The sequence below is a fragment of the Sarcophilus harrisii genome, chromosome X, assembly GCF_902635505.1.
Source record: "Sarcophilus harrisii chromosome X, mSarHar1.11, whole genome shotgun sequence".
Taxonomy (NCBI): Eukaryota; Metazoa; Chordata; class Mammalia; order Dasyuromorphia; family Dasyuridae; genus Sarcophilus; species Sarcophilus harrisii.
In genome coordinates, this window is record NC_045432.1 from 19,390,523 (window position 1) to 19,406,592 (window position 16,070).

Consider the following 16,070-nt stretch of genomic DNA (forward strand, 5'->3'; position numbering starts at 1 on the left):
GCCCTAGTAATTAGTGAAACTTGGTATCTGAGATAAGATCTTTTGGGATTATACTTTGATATTATTTCTTATTACATAGCTGTACTATAATGAATATTATTTGTACTCATTTAAGTGTTTTATTTTAATAATAGTGATAGCTTTTTAAAGAGCTGTTAAACTTTTTCATTAATTGTTATTGCATCAACATGAAAAATAATGATAATAACTGTATCTAGGGTTGGTGATTAGTGAAAATAGCTGTCTGAGTTAGGAACTCATGGGATTCTAATTGCATATTATTGCATATTATATAAATATATAATAATGAATATTATTTGTGATAATTTAAATGTTGTTTCATTTTAATTATATTATTATATTTTAAAATACCTTTTGAACATTTTCATTAAGTTTCATTCAATAAACATAAGAGAAATAATAACTCTATCTACCCTGGTGATTAGTGAAATGTGATGTCTGCAATAGGATCTCCTGGGATTTTAATTTTATATTATTTCAAATTGTATAGAAATATTTTAATGAATATTGTTTGCATTTAATAATTATTGTTTCATTTTAATAATTATGATTCTTTTTAAAAGACCTTTTAAACTTTTAACTGTATTTGCATCAGCATGAAAAATAAAAATATAACACTATTTAGCCCTGGTGATCATTGAAATTTCCTGTCAGAGATAAGATCTTTTGGGATTTTAATTTGATATTATTTCATATTATGTATACATAAAAATAATTTATTTTTGTGATAATTTAATATTTGTATTTTTAAAATAATGATTAGACCCTTTCTTAAACTATTATTGCATTAGCATGAGAGAAGTAATAATAACTATCTAGGCCTGCAACTTAATGAAACATTTTGTCTGAGGTATGATCTTTTGGAAATTTAATTTAATATTATATCATGTCTTTTAGACATACTAAAATAATTATTGTTATTCATAATTTAATGGTTGTTTTATTTTAAGAAAAACAAATCTTTTTTTAAAGACCAGCTAAAACATTTCATAAACTGTTATTTCATCAACAGGAGAGAAATAATAACAAGTATATCTAGGCTTGCTGATTACTGAATCTGTTTTCTGAGGCAGGATACTTGGGTTTTTAATTTAATATTATTTCAAATCTTATAGACATAATAATTATTGTTACTGAAAATTTAGTGGTTGATTTGCTTTAACATTAATGATGTTTTAAAGACCTGTGAAAACTTTTCATTATCTGTTAGTGTAACAGAAATAATAATTACTGCATGAAGCCTTGTTGAGTAGTAAAACATGCTGTCAGAAGTAGGCTCTTTGTGATTTTAATTTGATATCATTTCATATTATAGCAACATACTGAAATGAACATTCTTTGTTGTATTTTAATGGTTGTCTTATTTTAATAATAATGATTCTTTTTAAAGAACTGTTAAACCTTTTCATTAACTGGTATTGCATCAGCATTACAGAAATAATAATTAGTACATCTAGCTCAGATAATAATGAAACTTTTTCATTAACTGTTATTGCATCAACATGAGAAATAATAGCAATAATAGTATCTAAGCCTCATGATTAGGGAAACATGTTATCAGAGGTAGGACCTTTGTGGATTTTAATTTGATAATTTTTCATATTATATAGATATTGTATAATAAATATTGTTTGTAACAATTTAATCATTTTATTTTAATAATGATTTTTTAAAATTAACTGTTAAACTTTTTCTTTAACTATTATTGCATCAAAATGGCAGAAAAAAACAATAACTATATCTAGGCTTGGTGATTAGTAAAACTAGCTGTCTGAGTTAGGATATCATGAGATTCTAATTTCATATTATTTCATATTTTATAAACATAAAATAATGAATATTATTTGTGATAATTTAATTGTTGTTTTGTTTTAATAATAATGATTCTTTTCAAAGACCTTTTAAACTTTATCATTAAATGTTGTTGCATTAATATGAGAAAAAACAATAATAATTGTATCTAGGCCTGGTGATTAATGAAACTTGTTAGAGGTAGGTTCTTTGGAAATTTTAATTTGATATTATTTTACATTATATAGACATATTATAATATTTATTGTTTGTGATAATTTAATGGTTATTATATTTTAATAACAGTAATTATTTCTTAAATACTCATTAAACCATTTAATAAAGTATTATTGAATCAACATAAGAGAAATAATTATAACTGTTAGAACTGCTCCTTACTGAAACTTACTATCTGAGGTAGGATGTCTTGGGACTTTAATTTGATATTATTTCAAATCTTATACACATACTACAATAATTAATCTGTGTGAAAATTTAATGGTTGTATTATTTTAATAATAATGATTCTTTTTTCAACCCCTATAAAAGCCTTTCATAATCTGTTATTGCTTCAATGAAAAAAAAAATATCTAGACATGCTCATTATTGAAAATTACTGTCTGAGGTACTGTCTTGGAAATCACATTTGATATTTTATCATATTATATAGATATTTTATAATAAATATTATTTGTTATGATTTAATGGTAGCATTATTTTAACAATATTGATTCTTTTTAAAACATCTCTTAAACTTTTTCATTAGCTGTTATTGCATCAAAATGAAGGACATAATAATAACTGGTATCTAGGCTGGTGATTAGTGAAACTCACTGTCTGAGTTAGGACCTTTGGAGATTCTAATTTCATCTTATTGCATATTATTGAAACAAACGACAATGAATATTCTTTGTGATATATATATATATATATATATATATATATATATATATATATTATTGTGATATATATTAATGGCTTTTTATTTTAATAATGATGATTATTTTTAATGACCTGTTAAATTTTTTTCATTAACTAATATTGCTTCAACATGAGAGGAATAAAAATAACTGTATCTAGGCGTATTCGTTACTGAAATTTACATTCTAATGTAGGATTGCTTGAGATTCTAATTTCATATTGTTTCATATTATACAAACATACTATAATGAATATTAATGTGATAACTGAATGGTCATTTTCTTTAATAATAATGATTCATTTTTAAAGAACTTTAAACTTTAAAATTTGTCATTGACTTATTGTGTCAATGTGAAAAATGAAAATAATAACTATATCAAGGGTTAATGATTGGTGAAATATACCATCAGTACTTTGGGATTCTAATTTGAAATTATTTCATAATATATAGAAACAGTATAATGAATATTATTTGTGATAATATAATTGTTTTTATTTTAAGTTAGGTTTCTTTTTTTAAAGACCTGTTAAACTCTTTCATTTTCATCATCATTTCATTCAAGAGAGAAATAATAATAACTGTGTCTAGACCTGCCTATTACAGCCGTAGAAAATTACTTTCCAAGGTAGGATGTCTTAGGATTCCAATTTGATATTATTTCATTTTATATAGACATAATGTAATGAACATTATTTGTGATAATTGAATGTCTTATTTTAATAATAATGATTCTGTTTTAAAGACCTGTTAAACTTTTTCATTAACTGTTATTTCATCAACATGAGTAATAATAATTATAAAAGTATGTAGCCATGGTGATCAATGAAACTTGCTGTCAGAGGTAGGATCTTTTGGAACTTTAATTTGATATTATTTCATATTATATATACTATAACAATTATTGTTTTTGATAATTTAACTGTTGTTTTATTTTAATAATGATGATTCTTTTTTAAAGACTTGTTAAAACCCTTTTATAAACTGTTATTGCATCAACATGAGAAAAGTAATAATTATTGTATCTTTGCCTGGTGATTAGCAAACTTTGGTGTCTGAGGTAAAATCTTTTAGGATTTTAACTTGATATTATTTCATATGCTACACATATATTATAATAATTATTGTTTACAATAATTTAATGGTTATTTTATTTTGATAATAATGATTCCTTTTTAGAACCCTTTCATAATTGGTCATTACATCAACAAGAGAGAAGTAATAATAACTATCTTGGCTTATTGATTACTGAAACCCATTGTTTCAGGTAGGATGCCTTGAGATTCTAATCTAATATTTTATATTATATAGTCATTCTATAATGAATATTGCTTGTGATAATTTATTTCTTGTTTTATTTTAATCATGATGATTCATTTTTAAATACCTGTTAAACCCTTTCATAAAATGTTATTGTATCAACAAGAAGGAAAAACTAATAACTATGTCTGCTGATTACTTAATCTTACAGTTTGAGGTAGGATGTCTTGACATTCTAATTTGATGGTATTTCATATTGTATAGATATTCTACAATGAACATTTTTGTGATAATTTAATGGTTGTTTTATTTTAATAAGAATGATTCCTTTTAAAGACCCATTAAATGTTTTCCTTTAATCAGCCTGAGAAATAATAACAATAACAGTATCTAGGCAAGGTGATTAAGGAAACTTGCTGTCAGAGATGGGATCTTTTGGGATTTTAATTTGATATGATTGCATATTATGTAAACATACTATGACTTTTTTTAAAGACCTGTTTAAGAACTTTTCTATTAATTGTTTCTGTATCAACACAAGAGTAATAGTAACTGAATCTAGCCCTGGTGATTAATAAAACTTGCTGTCAGATGTAGGATCTTTTTGCATTTTAATTTGATGTTATTTCATATTTTATAGATATACTATAATCATTATTATTTGGGATAATTTAATTGTTGTTTTATTTTTAAAATAATGATGCTTTTTTAAAGATTTGTTAAGTCCTTTCATAAAGTGTTATTGCATCAATATGAAAGAAGTTATAATAATTGTATCTAGTCCTGCTACTTATTGAAACTTGATGTCTGAGATAAGATCTTTTGGGATTTTAATTTATTATCATTACATATTATATAGAAATAGTATAATGAATATTATTTATGATAATTTTATGGTTGTTTTATTTTAATAATTATGATTCTTTTTTAAAGACCTGTTAAACTTTTTCATTAATTGTTACTGCATCAGTATGAGAGAAGTAAGAATAACTGTATCTAGGCCTGAAGTTTACTAAAACTTTCTGTTTGAGGTAGTAACTTTGGTTATTTTATTTTGATACAATTTTATATCATATATATATAAAATAAAAAATGATTCCTTTTAAAAATCTGTTAAACTGTACCATTAACTGTTATTGCATCAACATGAGAGAAATAATAATAATAACAACAATATCTAACTCATGTGATTAATGAAACATGTAAAAGGTAGGATTTTTGGGGATTTTAATTTAATGTTATTTCATATTATATAGACATTATAATAATTAATGTTTGTTATAATTTAATATTTTAAAAATAATATTTCTTTTTAAAAACCTGTCAAATAATTGCATTATTATTGCATCAACATGAGAAAAATAATAGTAACTGTATCTATCCCTAGTGATTAGTGAAACTTGCTGCCTAAGTTAGGATTTGGGGGATTTAAAGTTGATATTATTGCAAAATATATGGACATACTATGATGAAAATTATCTGTGACAATTTAATGGTTATTTTATTTTAACAATAATGATTCTTCTTTGTAGACCTATTAAACTTTTTTAAACTTTTGTTACAACAACATGAGAGAAAAAATAGTGTCCTGGTGATTAGTGAAACTTGTTATCACTGGTAGGATCTTTTCAGATTTTAATTTGATATTTTTCATATTATATAGACATAAAGTAATGAATATTATTCCTGATAAATTAATGATTGTTTTATTTTAATTAAACTTATTCTTTTTAAAACCCTTTTCTTTTAAAACCCTTTCATAAACTGTTATAATATCAACATGAAAGAAATAATAATAACTGTATCTAGGCCTGCTCATTACTGAAACTTACTCAATGAGGTAGGATCTTTTAAGATTTTAATTTTATATAATTTCATATTATACAGTCATAATAATTATTGTTTATGATACTTTAATGGTTTTCATTTTAATAATAATTCTTTTTTAAAGACCTGTTAAACTTTTTCATTAACTATTATTGCATCCAAATGAGGGAAATAATTATAATTCTATCTAGGCCTGGTGAATGCTATCTGAAGTATGATCTCTTGGAATTTTAATTTGTTACTATTATATAGATATATTACAATTAATATTATTTGTGAAAATATAATGGTTGTTTTATTTTATTAATAATTATTCTTTTTTAAAGACTTGTTAAATTTTCCTTTAAGTGTTATTGTATCAAAATCAGAAGTTATAATAATAATAACTGTATCTAGGCTTGGTGATGTTTAAAGCTTGCTATATGAGGTTTGATCTTTTGTAATTTTCATTTGATATTATTGCATATCATATAGACATAGTAGAATGAATATTGTTTTTATAATATGATGGTTGTTTTATTAATCTAATAATTATTATTTTTTAAACCTGTTAAACTTTTTCATTAACTGTTATTGAATCAACATGAGAAAAATAATAACTGTATCTAGCCCTGGTAACAAGTGAAACTTGTGTTCTGAGGTAGGAACACTTGTGATTTTAATTTGATATTCCTGTATATTATATAGACATAGTATAATAGACCTGTTAAACCCTTTCATTAACTATTGTTGCGTGAGATCAATAAGTGAGAAATAATATGCCCTTTGATTTCCATGAGTCTCTTGTGTGATTTCCTGATTCCAGTGGAAGAGGAAAGAGGGGAGATGGAATTTCCACCAGGTCTATTCCTCTCCTTGGGGAACTCCATGAGTCTGTTACCTGAATTTCTGCCTCAGGAGGGAAGAGGAGAGGCAGGTGCCCTTCATCATTCTTCATGGGTCTCCTCTTGGATTTCCATGAGTCTCCCGCTTGATCTTCATGAATCCTTTACCTGATCTCCCATCTCTCATGCATGAGAAGAAGAGGTGCATTTCCTCCTCATCTTTCTGAGTCTTCTTCATTCTCTGCAGGAAAGTAGAATGAATAAGGGGAGAAAGAAACAGCAGAAGCCCATTGTTGTCCATATCTATCTCGTCTGAACTCTAGGAATCTGTTGTCTGGTCCCAAGCCTCTTGATCCAAGAGGAGAGGTGGGCGCCTTTCCTTGTTCTTTGCATGCATCCTTCCTGACCTCTATTACTCTCCTCTCTGGTCTCCAGCATTCACTGGGAGTGAGAAAAGATGGTCCCTTTCCATTATGCCCTACATATCTCCTGCCTGATATCCAGTTTCCAGGGGACAGAGGAGAGAAGAATATAGGAGAGGAGGTTCCTTCTTTGATGGTCCTTGTGTCTCTTCCCTGATTTCCATGATTCTCCTCATGATCTCTAACTTCTAATGGGACTGGGAAGAGAGGAAGTGGGCATCTTTCATAATTCCATGTATCTCTCCTTCTTTTTTTGCAGGGGCCTCACACTTGGTCTCCAGCCTCCAGATCCAAAAGGAGAGATCGGGCCTTCTCTGGCATTGTGCCTGTCTCCTGTCTGACTTCCAGCCTCCAAAAGAAGAAGAAAGAAGGAAAGAACAGGGGCAGATACTTTGCATCATCCTCTATGGGTCTTCCCCCTGATTTCCTTCCTGGTCTCCAGCCTCTACATCTAAGAGAGAAGTGACAGCTTTCTATTGTGTCCTGTCTGTCTCCTACTTGATCTCTAACCTCCAAAAGAAACAGGAGAGAAGAAAAGAGAAGAGGCTGGTATCTTTCTTCATACTCCATGGACCTCCCCTGTCATTTCTTTTTTGTTTACTTGATTTAATAAGTTATTATTTTCCTACTTATATATCAAAACAATTTTAACATTCTGTCTTTATTTTTCATATATGGAGTTCCAAATACTCTCACTTCCTCCCTACTCCCACTCCTCATTAAGAAGGCAACCCTTTTCATATTAGACTAAACCTGTGCATTTTGTAAAACCTTTCCACGTAAGTCATGATACAAAAGACAAAATAGAGCAAAAACCCAAGGAAAAGAAAGCAAAGAAAAAGTGCCTTCCTCTGTATTTAGATTTCATCAATTTTTTTCTCCAGAAATGTAGAACATTTTTCATCCTAAGAACTTTAAAACTGATAATTGATAAGTCATTCACAGTAGATCATTATAAAATATTGCTGGTGCTATATATAGTGTTCTCCTGGTTCTCCCCATTTTACTCTATATCAGTTATCTCCCATCTCTGGGTAGAAAACAAAGGAGAAAAGAGGAAATAAATGCACCTTACTTCATGCTCTTGCATCTCCTGCCTGTTTTCCCATAAGACTTCTCCATGGCCTGTAGTGAAAGAAAGAAGGTGAGAAAATTGCTTTCACTCTTTTACCCAGCCCTATCTTCTGCCTGATCTCAATGAATTTCCTACATAAGTTTCCCCCTTCTGAATCAGAGGAAAAGTGGGAGCCTTCCATTCCATCCAGAGCATCTATTTTTTGACCTATGGATGGCAGAGAGATGTGTGCCCTTCACAGTGCCCTTCCTGGCTCCTGCCTCATCTCCAGCCTCCAGAGGGAAGAAGACAGAAAAGGAGAGAAGAAGTGGCAGTGCCTTCCAGAGTAAACTGAGAGTCTCCTGATTGATTTTCATGAGTCTCCTGCTTGGTTTCTAGCCTCTAGTTAAAATAAGAAGAGGAGAGTCAAGTGCCTTCCAGTTAATTCCATCTTTCTCTGCTCTGATCTCCATCCTCTGCAGGGAAGAGGAGAAGAGAGAAGAGAAGAGATGGGCACATCGCATCATTCCCATGTATCTTCTGCCTGATGTCCATGAGTCTACTTATGTCTCCGATCTTTCTTGGCAGTGAGAAAAGCTGGATGCCTTCCATCATGCCCTGTGCTTCTCCATCCTGATTTCCATAAACTGGAATAAACTGGGGATAAACTGGAACTATTCCCAAGAAGATCTGGGGTGAAACAAGGTTGCCTACTATCACCATTGCTATTCAATATTGTATTGGAAATCCTAGCCTTGGCAATAAGAGAAGAAAAAGAGATTAAAGGAATTAGAACAGATAATGAGGAAACCAAATTATCATTCTTTGCATATGATATGATGGTATACTTAGAGAACCCTAGAGAATTAATTAAAAAGCTATTTGAAGTAATCTACAACTTTAGCAAAGTTGCAGGATACAAAGTAAATCCACATAAATCATCAGCATCTTTATATATCACTAACAAAATCCAACAGCAAGAGATACAAAGAGAAATTGCACTTAAAATAACTGTTGATAGTATAAAATATTTAGTAATATATCTACCAAGGGAAAGTCAGAAACTATATGAGCAGAACTACAAAACAATTTCCACACAAATGAAGTCATATCTAAACAATTGGAAAAATAGCAAGTGTTCTTGGATAAATACAGAGATGGGATCTGTTGAAATTTTAATTTGATATGATTGCATATTATGTAAACATACTATGATTCTTTTTTGAAGACCTGTTTTACTTTTCTGTTAACTGTTTTTCCATCAACACAAGAAGTAACAGTAACTAAATGAACTGGTGATTAATAAAACTTGCTGTCAGATGTAGGATCTTTTGGCGTTTTAATTTGATGTTATTTCATAGTTTATAGATATACTATAATACTTATTGTTTGAGATAATTTAATGGTTGTTTTATTTTAATAATAATGATTCTTTTTTAAAGATTTGTTAAGTCCTTTCATAAAGTGTTATTGCATCAATATGAAAGAAGTTATAATAATTGTATCTAATCCTGCTACTTATTGAAACTTGATCTCTGAGGTAGGATCTTTTGAGATTTTAATTTAATATTATTACATATTGTATAGAAATAGTATAATGAATATTATTTATAATAACTTTATGGTTGTTTTATTTTAATAATTATGATTCTTTTTAAAGACCTGTTAAACTTTTTCGTTAATTGTCACTGCATCAGCATGAGAGAAGTAATAATAACTGTATCTAGGCCTGAAGTTAACTAAAACTTTCTGTCTGAGGTAGGATCTTTGGGGATTTTAATTTGATACTATTTCATATTATATGGGTATATTACAATTAATATTATTTGTGATAATTTAATCAGTTTATTTTATTGATAATTATTCTTTTTTAAAGACCTGTTAAATTTTCCCTTAAGTGTTATTGTATCAAAATTAGAAATTATAATAATAATAACTGTATCTAGGCTTGGTGATATGTAAAGCTTGCCATATACGGTTTGATCTTTGGGGATTTTCATTTGATATTATTGCATATTATATAGACATAGTAGAATGAATATTGTTTTTATAACATGATGGTTATTTTATTAAACTAATATTATTTGTGTTAATTTAATGGTTGTTTTATTATAATAATAACAATTCTTTTAAACCACCTGTTAAACATTTTCATTAACTGTTATTGCATCAACATGAGAAATTATAATAATAATAATAACTTTATCTAGGCTTGGTGATGCAAGAAAATTCTTATCTGAGGGAGGATATTTTGAGATTTTAATTTGATATAATTGCACATTATAAATCGATATTATAATGAATATTATTTTGATAACATGATAGTTGTTTTGTTTTAGAAATAATGATTCTTTTTAAAGATGTTATATTCTTTCATAAAATGTTGTTGCATCACAATGAGGGAAGTAATAATAAATATACCTAGGACACCTCATTCCTGAAACTTAACCGTCTAAGGCAGGTTGTCTTATGATTCTAATTTGATATTCTTTCAACTTTTATAGACATTATATAATGAATTGTATTTGTGATCATTTAATTGTTTTTTTTTATTTTAATAACGATTCCTTCTTAAAGCCCTGTTAAACTTTTTCATTTACTATTATTATATAAGCATAAGAGACATAATAATTACTGCATCTACCCTTGGTAATTAGTGAAACATGTTGTCAGAGGAAGGCTCTTTGGGATTTTAATTTGATGTTATTTTTTATTTTATATATGTACTATAATAATTATAGGTTGTGATAATTTAACCCTTGGACTCAGAGAGACATTCCATCTTTGATCAGGCTCCTGGTTCCTCTCCTTCATTTCTCCACTGAAACCAAGTCCTTTCTGAAGGACCTCCAGAAAGCTAGCCAGGCCCCAAATGAAGGAGACAGATTTTGAAGTAGAAATAAAGAATTTGGACTTGATCCCTGGCTATTCTCATGGTGATTACTCTGTTGAAATGAAGCCTTGTTCAGAGACCTCCAGAAAACTAACCAGGACATTATACCTTTTCATTAACTGTTATTGCATAAGCTTAAGAGACATAATAATTATTGCATCTAGTCTTGGTAATTAGTGAAACATGGCTGTCTGAGGTAGGATCTTTGGGATTTTAATTTTATATTATTTCATATAATACAGATATAGTATAAAGAATATTATTTTTGATAATCTAATGGTTGTTTCATTTTAATAATAACCATTATTTTTAGAAGACCTGTTAAAATTTTCATTAACTGTTATTTCCTCAACATGAGAAATTATATTAATAATAACAGTATCTAAGCTTAGTGATACATGAAACTTCCTATCTCAGGAAAGTTCTTTGGGGATTTTAATTTGATATTATTGCAGATTATGTAGTCATACTATAATGAATATTATTTTTATATGATGGTTTTTAATTTTAATAAAAACAATTTTTAAAGCCCTGTTGAACTTTTTCATGAACTTTTATTGCATAATAATATCTTTTTTAGACCTAATGATTAGTGAAACATTTCTGTCTGAGCCAGGAATTTTTGGGATTCTAGTTTGTTATTAGTTCATAGATATAGTATAATGAATATTATTTTTGATAATTTAATTGTTGTTTTATTTCAATAATTATTATTTTTAAGATCTATTAAACTTTTTCATTAACTGTTATTGCATCAATGTGAGAAATTTTAACAATAATATCTGTATCTAGGATTGGTGATGCATGAAACTTCCTAATTTAGGTAGGATGTTCTGGTATTTTAATTTGATATTATTGCATAGTATAAACACTTTATAATGCATATTATTGTGATAACATGATGGTTGTTTTATTTTAATAATATATGATTTTTTTCTTATAGACGTGTTAAACTATTTCATTAACTTTTATTGCATAAATATGGGAGAAATCATTGTAACTGTTTTCATCCCTGGCAATTAGTGAAACTTGTTCTCTGAGGTAGTATCTTTTGGGATTTTAATTTTATATTATTTCATGTTGTACAGAATTAACATGATAAATATTATTTGTGGTAGCTTAATGGCTGTTTTATTTTAATAGTTATGATGCTTTTTGAAAGACTTTTTAATCTTTTTCATTAATTGTTACTGCATCTACATAAGAGAAATAATAATACTTATATTTAGTTTTGTTGATTACTATACATGGCTGTTGGAGGTAGGATGTCTCGAGATTTTAATTTGATATCATTCCATGTCTTATACACATACTCTAATAATTATTTCTGATAATTTAATGATTGTTTTGTTTTATCAATTATGATTCTTTTTAAAAGATCTGTTAAACCCTTTCACAAATTGGCATTGCATCAACATGACAGAAATAATAAAAACTTTACTTAGGTCTCCTTATTACTGATACTTGCAGTCTGAGGTAGGATCTTTTGGGATTATACTTTGATATTATTTCATATTATGTAGATATACTATAATGAATATGACTTGTGATAATTTAATGACTGTTTTAATAATAATTGTTCTTTTTTAAAGACCTGTTACTCTTTCCTTAGCTGTAATTGCATGATTATGAGAAATTATAATAATAATTTTATCTAGGTTTGTTGATGGAATTTTAATTTTTGGAATGTTAATTTGATATTATTACATATTATACATGAATATTATGATAATTATTTTTACTGATAATTCAATGGTTATTTTATTTTAATAATAAGGATTATTTTTAAAGACCTGTTAAACTTTTTCATTAACTGTTATTGCATCAACATGGGAGAACTATAAGTAACCTATCTAGCCCTGGTGATTAGTGAAACTTGCTGTTAGTGTGAGATATGCTGAAAAGTTGGGTTTCCACAATATTGCAAACATTGAGGAAGTGTGGGATAATGGGTACTACTGACCAAGAAATTTTCAGAATGTGAGAGGTTAAAGAAGATTAGGATTCACAGAACAATTAAGTGATTAATAGAAGCCTTGAGCAAATAAGGAATTAGGGGACTAAATTATTAAAATTACTAAACTTGTATGTAAATGATAAGAAAGGAGTCACAGGGGGAGAAAAGGATCATGCCAGTTGTTGGGGTCCTCAGATTTCAACAGCTGCTGGAATTTTTCTAAGTCAATCAAGCAAAGATCAGGAAAGTACTGAGTCATTTTCTAAATGGGATCCCCTTTTTGTTTTACCCCCCTGTCTCCTCTTTATAATCCACCTCTACTTAATGCTTCAGCTCTCCTATTTCCTTCTCCCTTACCCTTCGCTACTCCTATTAATAAATCCACCAACTTCAGACAAAAAGGAGATAGAAGAAAAACTTTACTCCAGGCAGAAAAGAAGGAAAACAGTATAAACAAGACATTCAGAAACTTCCATTTAAGTGTAAAGAAAAAAGTGGGATGGAATGAGGCTCTGTTTCCATTCCTACTCCTAATCCCACCCCACGTTTCCCCTAAGGGAAGGACCAATGGGAGGGAGGGAATTGCATTTGTGAATGCTCCCTTAAGTACTACTGAAGTGAGATCCTTTAAGAAAAATGAAATCTTTGTCTGAACTAATGGACCAGTTTTTAGGTCCAAATATCTATACTTGGAGTGAGTTTGATGAGGACAATACAGCCTTGTCCAGAAGAGCATCTGCATTCCCTGGGAAAGACTCTCTTCCCATATGTACCTTCCCTGGGAAAGACTCTCTTCCCACACATTATGCACCTTTTGGATGCAAAACCTACATTCCCTGGGAAAGACTCTCTTCCCACACATTATGCACCTTTTGGATGCTAAATCTACATTCTCTGGGAAAGACTTTTCCCACACCCTATCTCAAGTATGTTCCTTTCGGATGCAAAGCCCAAATTGTTTTGTTTCTGTATATAAGTAAGCCCTGAGAAAATGTCTGTTGGCAATTCTTTGACATTGCCCACTAAGAGAACATCTTAGTATCTTTCTCTCTTTAATAAAGTGCCTTTTCTTATCACAGCCTTTTGTGTAGCGTTTCTCCCTGTGAACCTGCCCTAACTTGGTGTATTAGAGAACTAGGAGACCAACCCATATTTTTGCCATGATCCATACCTCATCAAGTTGATGTCAATCCTCAACATTCTTTTAACTGGAGAGGAAAAGAGTATGATAAGGAGGGTTGGGATGGCAGGGTGGGAAAGGAGACACCCTCCCACAGTGGGAGTGATTCCAGGGGAGATCAAGTATCCCTATGTAGACCCAGGTGGGGATCATAATAATCAAGTTCACTGGGCTAATATACAAGACCATAGGGAATTAATTATAGCAGGCATTTAAGAATCAGTACCAAAGTCTCAGAATTTGAACAAGGTGTTTGAAATTCACCAAAAAAGGAGGGGTCTCCATATGAATTTTTAGAAAGGCTGAGAGAAATTTTTAGAAGGTATTCTGGTTTAGACTTACAGATCCTCTAGCAGAAGGGATATTCAAGGCACACTTTGTGACCAATTCTTGGCCAGATATAAATAAAAAAATCCAAAAGTTGGAACAATAGAATACTAAGCCTCTAGAAGAATTATTGAGGGAGGCTCAGAAAGTATGTCCTAAGGGAAGATGAGAAACAAAAAACAGAAAAATAAAATCATGGGAACAAACCATGACAAACAAATAAACAGAAGTACCAGATTGGGGAAAGAAGGGAAAATAATGAGAAACAATGGAGAGGTAAGGAGTGGTTAGGAGAAAATAAACAGAAGTACCAGATTGGGGAAAGAAGGGAAAATAATGAGAAACAATGGAGAGGTAAGGAGTGGTTAGGAGAAAATAAGTGTTATAGATGTGGAAAGTCAGGGTTGGGGGGAAAGGTTGAACTCTGAAACTGTGTCCCTTTTGATCTGTAAAAGAAGGGAGATTCGGGGTTCCTGAGTCTTGGATGGGGCATATTTTCCAGATTGGTCTTTTTCTAAGATAAGCAGTTCATTCAATTGGAGATCTTGGGCAAATCACCCCCCCCCCCATTGATCTTTTGGGTCACTGGATCCTCATTCAGGAAACTCCAAATTCTGGAAAAAGCCTTCAAAGTGATTTCATTCAATTGGGATATATATATTCAGCTCAAACTGCCCCCAGCCCCAAGATTTGCTCACAAAAGAATGTTAACACATTCTTTGCAAATCTCATCAAGATATTTGTCTGCTAAGAGAGAGCTTCTTAGTGAAGAATAAAACTTCATTTTTTGCCACTAAGACTTCGGGTTCATGAATTCTTTTCATATTGGACCTGTGCCTCTGACCAGGATTCCCACATCAATTCTCTACCACTAGAATCTCATCAAGGGCACTTCAAGAGGAATTGCCCTAAGTGAAAAAAAAAGCAAGTAACACCCTTCATGTCATTTGAGGAAGAAAACTGTTAGGGAATTCAGGGGTTCTTTCTTTTTAAACCTGGCCAAAAACCCCTGCTTAATGTAAAGGTTGGGAGCTCCAGAGAAAATATGCTATTCCTTGTAGATACCAGGGCAGAAAGATCCTCACTTATTACACAACCTGAGAGCATGAAATTGAGTGGGGACAGCCTTAAGATCTCTGGAGTGAAAGGAGAAAATTTTCAAGTACCAATTTTTAATGAAACAACTATTTAGTATGGAAATAAACAAAGTACTATCAAATTTTTATTTGTCCCAGAAGTAGGAATAAACCTGTTGGGAATAGACTTAATTCATAAATTAGATATAGAGATAAAAATGATACAGGAATTATTGGCTGTTAGACTACATTTGTTAAGTACTGAAACCTATAAAAACATTAGACCAGAAGTTTGGGTAGGGGAAGGAAATTGTGGGGGTATGAAGGTTGATCCAATGGAAATTAAACTAAAGAATTCTCAGGCTGTGGCCTATGTTAGACAATATACTATCCCAATGGAGGGAAGGAAAGGACTGCAGCCGGTTATTGATCAACTGTTAAAGCAAGGGCTTTTGGAACCATGTATGTCTCCTTTCAATATGTCTGTACTCCTAGTTCAAAAACCTGATGGAACATATC

General features: G+C 30.0%; 1 long non-coding RNA gene across 3 annotated transcripts in view; it reads right to left on the reverse strand.

Moving 5' to 3' along the window:
- LOC116420384 overlaps positions 1 to 16,070 on the reverse strand; it is a 97,234-nt gene that overhangs the window by 38,854 nt on the left and 42,310 nt on the right. For 2 of the 3 annotated variants that reach the window (XR_004230667.1, XR_004230665.1), the window contains exons 3-4: positions 8,135 to 8,189; positions 6,699 to 6,883 (exon numbers count right to left, since the gene is read on the reverse strand). This is a non-coding gene — a long non-coding RNA (uncharacterized LOC116420384). The remainder of the gene's footprint in view (positions 1 to 6,698; positions 6,884 to 8,134; positions 8,190 to 16,070) is intronic. The other variant, XR_004230666.1, reaches the window with a different exon arrangement.